This window comes from Felis catus, chromosome C1 (assembly GCF_018350175.1).
Source record: "Felis catus isolate Fca126 chromosome C1, F.catus_Fca126_mat1.0, whole genome shotgun sequence".
NCBI lineage: Eukaryota > Metazoa > Chordata > Mammalia > Carnivora > Felidae > Felis > Felis catus.
This window is the reverse complement of record NC_058375.1, coordinates 178,426,062-178,433,128: the sequence shown is the minus strand read 5'-3', so window position 1 is coordinate 178,433,128 and position 7,067 is coordinate 178,426,062. Positions and strand designations below refer to the sequence as shown.

The window sequence follows — 7,067 nt, the reverse complement described above, 5'->3', positions numbered from 1 at the left end:
TCCAAATGCCAACAGAGACTTGAAAAGATGTTCAACATCACTAATCATCAAAGAAATGCAAATCAAAACCACAGGGAGATATTACTTCACACCTGTTAGAATGACTATTATACAAAACAAAACAACAACAACAAAAAAACAAGAGATAGCAAGTGTTGGTGAGGACATAAAAAGAAAGAGAACCCTTGTGCCCTATGCGTACAGCCACCCTGGGAAACAGTATGGAAGTTCCTCAGAAAATTAAAAGTAGATATACCATATGATCCAGTAATCCCATTTCTGGATATATACCCAAAGGAAATGAAATCACCATCTCAAAGAGTTAACTTCACTCCCATGTTCATTATAGCATTATTCACAATAGCTAAGACATGGCTGCAACCAAAGTATCCGTCAGTGGAAGAATGGATAAAGAAAATATGATATATGCACAATAGAATAGTATTCAGCCATAAAAAAAAAAGGAAAGCCTACCATTTACAACAATATGAATCTTAAAGAGAATTATGCTAAGTAAAATGTCAGACAGAGAAAGACAAATACTGTATGAGCTCATTTATATATGTGACCTAAAAAAGCTGAAATAGAGTAGAACAGCAGTTGCCAGACTGGGTGAAGGATGATGGAAATGAGGAGATGTTGGTTAAAGGGTGCAAGCTTCCAGTTACTAGAGGAATTCATTCTGGAGATCTAATGTACAGCATGGTGACTATAGTAAACTATATGTTTTGAGTATTGGATACTTGAAAATGGCCATAAGAGCAGATTTTAAATGTTCTCACCATAACAACAACAAAATGGTAGTTATATGAGGCAAAGGATGCGTTACCTAACCTCACCGTGGTAAACATTCCACAATATTTATGTCTATCAAGTCACTGCATTAGACACCTTACACTTCCACAATGTTGTATGTTAGTTATATTTCAGTAAAACTGGGTGGTGGAAAGAATGAGAAATGCTAAAGCAGACAGAGATTTAGAAGAGCAGAGTGGTTGGCATTGAAACCATCAGCCTTAGCAGCATCAGAAGGTGGCACTCTCAGTATATATTATGCATGCTCTCACAGCCCTAGCTGCCCTGAGCCCAGATTTAGGGACAGATTCAGCTGCTTCACTACCACATCTTACAGTCTCTAATACTAGGCAGTACTAGGTACTAAGGCAGTGGGGGCGTCAACAAGAAAGTAGTAGGTTCGTGAGGTCATCGACCAGTAACACTGACCATCATTGATGGATATCTGTGGACACTGCCGGAAGCTTTGGTGTTTCATGCTCTAGCAGCAATAGGAGATAGCAGCACACCCAGGGTCTGGAGGGAACTATCTCCCAGGACTCATCATCAGAAGCTGATGATGTGCCTGTATTGCTAATCATTATTATGCCAGCGTCTAACACAGTATACCTAACACATAGTAGGTATACATTGAATATTTATGGTATGTATGAGTAAATAATGGACGGATGAATGAATGGATGGATGAATGAACTAGAAAATATCGACACCACTGGAGATATGTTTTCATATAAAGGAATAAACTCCAAGGGTTGTCTTTAAAAATGTACGAAGGGAATATTTATGAACACTTAAAATTCCAGAAGTCTGAGGGAGGCAGAATTGGCATTTGATTGTAAGTAGAATCCTAATCAAGGATATTGGACTCATGTTTGAAAGAAAAACCACATGAATAGAGAAGATGATCAGCCACGTAAGCAGGGGAAGAAGGAGGATCCCAGAGGAAGAAAATGTTTACAAATAACTCCGCAAGTGTTATCTACAGAAAAAGAAATTCTGACTGAACAGTAACATTTTCAATTTCTTGGCAACATTACCCCTAGAGTACCTCAATCCATCCCAACTGGGGGACGCTTCTTGAGTCAAATCACTCCTAATATTTTGGATTCGTTGCTTACCAATCTTCTACCAATTCAGGCATTTGGTTATAATGCTCTCTAAAATGTGGCAAATTTTCCCATAGGAGACAAGGCTCTGAGAGCCCAGTCAATGCTAGGCCACCTTAAGGGATGGTGCTATCTCAGTATGCTGGCATAGTGATGCCGTCATGCAATGCCCTCGTGGTGGTGGAACTCTCAGGGTCAGTATTACAAGCTGTGGAAAGTGGTTGATGACTAGCCAGTGTATTAGACTTCTCTGCCTTGCCCTGTGCCTTTTCCAGCATAACCTGTCTCCCAGAGAGCCAAAGAAGAGAGGAGGAAAATGGTGGACACCACTTGTCAACTAGTGGTTTCTAGTCAACACGAGAAACATTCTGGAGTCCTCCAGATATGTGTAACGAACTTTTAAATCTCTGAATTTTTCTACAGAGTAAATAAAAGCAGAATCAGAGAAAATCCATTCTGGGTCTGCCACTATGATTATTCTTTGCTGGCCAGGGTCTCTGGTAAACTTTGTTTACCCTGTGATTATCCCAAATCTAATAAAAGCCAAAGTTACGTACTACTTGTTTCTGTGCATCTCATCAAATTATCAATTACCCCCAAATTACCAAGTTCATAGTTCACTGGTTATCTTGGTGCCTCTGAAACATTTGACATTGTAGATCGCCAGCTCTTCATGTAACTTTCTTTCTCATTAGACACAGTGATGTGACAACATGCTGCCTCCCTCCCTTTCTCTCCAGTAGCTTCTTCATTAATTCTAATTTCTCCTCCTTGGGGCGCCTGGGTGGCTCCGTCGGTTGAGCGTTTGACTTTGGCTCAGGTCACGATCTCTCAGTCTGTGAGTTCGAGCCCTGTGTCGGGCTCTGTGCTGACACCTCAGAGCCTGGAGCCTGCCTTGAATTCTGTGTCTCCCTCTCTCTCTGCCCCTCCCCCACTCATGCTCTGTCTCTCTCTCTCTGTCAAAAAGAAATAAAAACATTAAAAAAATTTTTTTTTAAATTCTAATTTCTCCTCCTCATACCAACTGAAGTTTTGGTCTTCAGACTTCTACTCTCTGTCCATTCTCCTAGCCAGTCCTGACCTATTCTGACTATTCCAACAACACTCCACCAGTATTTATTTACTGAGCAGCTCCTGTGTGATATCTATCATCTCCTTACTTGTGACTCACTCCCAGCCCTGACTGGAGTCTTGAACTTTAGATTCATGCCCATACCAAAATTTCTGGATATTTACACGTTGATGGCCTTAACATTGTCTCCAAAGCACAGTAAAAACAATTGTAAATTCTGTCACAAGTAACAAGATACACAAATCAAAATAGCCTAAACATACACGGAACTTATTGACTTAATCCCAGGTATACAGTAAAGTTCAGGATTCTGGATTCTTCTTTGTATCCATAAAGGTCACAAAAGCAAAAATATGGAAAGGGGAAGGCCGGGGGCACTGGTGCAAGTTGTTAGGCTGCATGCTATGTCTGAAGTTGTTTCCATGGACCTAGAAATTCCATCACATCCAGCCACCACAACCACTGAGAAACCCACCTTTCTCATACCAGACAGGCCCTTTTGGTCCCTTACCCTGGACCTGTAATATTCTGGACTAGTTGTGTTCTCAATTGTGTTACATGTGTAACATATATATACAATAAATCATCTCTTCTGCTGTTTTAAAAACAAAAATCCTCAGATGAGTTTCCTCATGGTAACAAAATGGTTGCAGCAATTTCAGGACCCCAAAATCTGAAATTTTGGAGATCACTGTGGCTAGAAAAATGCTTTTAGCCATTAATTAAGGCCACAGCTCCAGGCTTATTCCTGAATCAGTTATTGGGCAAGAGGATGTGATCATCATGATTAACTTAGGCCAAGCAGAGTCCTTCTCTAAAGCAAGAGGTGAGGCCAATCCCACCAAAAGCATGGTTGCTACAACATGGAACAGAATGGAATGGATGCCAGAAAGGAACCCATAGTTTTAGCTACATCTTGTCTATGTATTTGGGACCCAGGGAAAAGGAAGAATTCTGCATAGTTCAGTTTATAAATAGGTAAGGGTTCACTTCACTCCTTATGTATATTAACCAGTTTAAATGATATAGTTCAAAAGTGTATTCCTTATATCCCTGACTTTTAACAGAAGTATACAAAACACAATTTAAGCATTTAATGATGATTTGAGGTCATCATGATGTAAATGTATTACTGGGTTTTTGGGGGGTTTGTTTTTTGGTTTTGGTTTGGTTTCTGTAAATGTATTATGATACCAATTATAATGCAGTGACGGACCACAGTAGTTACCGAGCTGTGCGTGGCGGTGGCCAATTAGATGATTCCAGAGCACTATGCACTTTAACACGTTACCAACTTTTTGTGACTTTTCTTTCTCGTCCCTTTCTCCAAATTGCTATTTCTAATCTGCAGTGGAATTGGGAACCACATAATGAAGCTTGAAAAATTACGTATAAATTAAAAGTAAAACTGAAATTGCCTAGGAGGAAATACGCCGAAATGCAAACGGGTTGCCTCGGGACATTAACTTGTTTTTATTGATTTTTGTTTTCTCAGTATTTTTTTGTTCTATAATGGCTAAGAGTAGCTTTTATGATCTCTCCCTCATACACACACCACACACACATGCAAAACTAACAAAGTAAACACGATTTGGGTGGCGACTTAGAGCTCCCCAAGTGGAAAAATGTCCCAGGTATTACTTCCACGGCGTGTGACAGTTCCTCTAGGAGATTGGAGGCCTTGTTGTTGATTTCCTGATTCCTGTTCTCTGGTGTGCTCTGAGTCAGGAAGTATACATGCTTGAGAAGAGATCATGGGAAAGTCAGAACATACGAGAGGGAAGGTCCGCTGCCTACCTACCGTGAGGCCTCGAGCTGGTGGGTCACACCAGGCAGAGACTGGCCCTCAGCCTTACGGATGGGGAAACCCAGTTTGGCCTGTGCCCCGGGGTTGGACAGATCATGAGGATGATGACTCAACACTGTGGAAGCTCCTAAGTGACACATGTGCTTCTTACCCAGAATTCCAATTTAATGACAGACAATGAAAAGAGAGCTGCTACTCACAGGAATTTCTCTCCCGGCATAGAAGCCATATGGGGAGCCAAATTATAACTAGAAGACTGATTTGGTAAGCATAAAATTAGAACAAACTACAAAGTGGCAAAACATTAAAATAGCCTGGTACCTCCATTCATCATCACACTGGGTCTTATCTGCTAACCACACTGGCCTGCCTCATAAGGCCTTAGGCCACACCAAACACTGTGTTGTGGGCACTTTCTAACTTTGTCTCTATGACTCTCCATTTTGTTTACTTCCTTACCAAAGAGCCTCCTTTCTAATGAGCTGTCCTTTCTTCAGAGAACGTGTTGTACTTTCACAGGTTATAGATAAAGATTACTGCTCTTAAAGTTACTTTGCATACTTGTCTAAGCATAGCTCTGGGACAGCCATTTTCAAGTTCCAGGGTTGCCCCATGGTTACCTCCCATTCTACATTCTACCTTCAACTTCTAAGAGAGCTGAAATCCAGATAGAAAAAGGTTCAGATAGGGGCACCTGGGTGGCTCAGTCGGCTAAGCGTACGACTTCAACTCAGGTCATGATCTCACAGTTTGTGAGTTCGAGCTCCGCGTCGGGCTCTGTGCTGACAGCTCAGAGCCTGGAGCCTGTTTTGGATTCTGTCTCCCTTTCTCTCTGCCCACCCGTGCTCACACTCTGTCTCTGTCTGTCTCAAAAATAAACATTAAAAAAAAAAAGAAAAGGATTCAGATAAAACCGAACTCATTATTTTCCCCACAGCTCCCCCAAGAGTCCCCAAGAGCCAACTAGTTCCCCAAACTAACTTAAAAAATAAACTAGTAATATGCTTACTGTATACTCTTTTCCTTCTGCTGCCCCTTATTCTTGGGGTGACCAAGTCTTGTTTGTTCCTCTGCTCAGTGTCTTTCCCATGCATCATTTTCTTTCCACTTTCATTGCGCCACTATTTTTTTTATATCAACCTGAATTTCTGCAATAGTCCAGTCATTTCTTCCCTTGCCTCCTGTCTCTTCTCCTCTACCCTCCTCTACATATTAATCTTCTAGAAACTTTCTCATGCAAGATATTTAAGAGTTCTTTATTCCACAAAGAATGAAGTACAAAGCCTTGGACCAGTGCTCAAAGCCCTCCCAAATTTGGCCTGTTTTTTCTTTACTTTCTCAACATGAAACTCTTCAACATGAACCCACCTTTTCAGCCTCTGTATATCCTCTGGATAAAGGAAAAAGTCAGACAAACGAGGCTTATGTTTTGTAATCCAAATCTGTAGAGAAGAAGTCTCAGAAATTAACACCAACAGATACAGTTTGAAGATTTTCATTTTAACAGTTCATTCAGCTTTTTTTATCTAATTTCCTACATTTACCTTCACAGACACATACATAAACTGATAGAATCATGACTGGTTACCAGGTAATCAAGAGGTTTCCATGGTTTCAGTCATGCTTTTGAAGGAAACCTACACCTGTTCAAGGTAGGTTGTAAACCAATGACAACATTACACAGACATTGAGTAAACTGTATTGACTTGTGACATACCATCATTCATAAATATCCTGAAACAAAAATGTTTCTGACATTTAATGTGATAGAAACTCTGCTTATTTCTTACATAGGTTATGACCTGGAGGAACATAATATGAACTGTCAAGTTTAGTCACCTTTCGATAAGAGCCCAACACAAAATTATTTGAGTGATAAAGGGAATATATTGACTCACGTAAGCCCAAAGTCCAGAAACGGCTACATGCAGCTGTTCAAACATGGTCACTGGGTCACTTGTCCATATCTCAGTTCTGCATTTCTCTGTGTAGATTCTTTCTACATGGGAGAAAAGATAGTCACCAGCAGCGCAGGCCTGGCAAGCCCAGAAAAAAGATGGTGTCATTTTCCCAATATCAATAAACATCCTAGGTTGAGCTCTCAGTGAGCCACCTCAAGTCATGTGCCCATTACTGAACCAATCCCTTCTCCCTGCTGAGGCCAGAGGATGCCGTCAGCCCTGTTGATGTGGAGAAATCCGCATCAAATTAATTAGAATCTGGGGAGTCCAATGTTTGTCTCTTCCTTTACAGGAATGGAGAAAATATGATTTCCAGAGGAAAATCA

The 7,067-nt window shown here is 40.8% G+C and overlaps 1 long non-coding RNA gene across 1 annotated transcript; it reads right to left on the bottom strand.

Annotated features, from left to right (window-relative positions):
* Positions 1-4,422: 4,422 nt before the first annotated feature.
* Positions 4,423-5,452, bottom strand: LOC123379402. The gene is made up of 2 exons (XR_006583784.1): positions 5,240-5,452; positions 4,423-4,713 (listed from the first exon to the last, which is right to left on the bottom strand). It is a non-coding gene; the product is annotated as an uncharacterized LOC123379402 (long non-coding RNA).
* Positions 5,453-7,067: the final 1,615 nt, after the last annotated feature.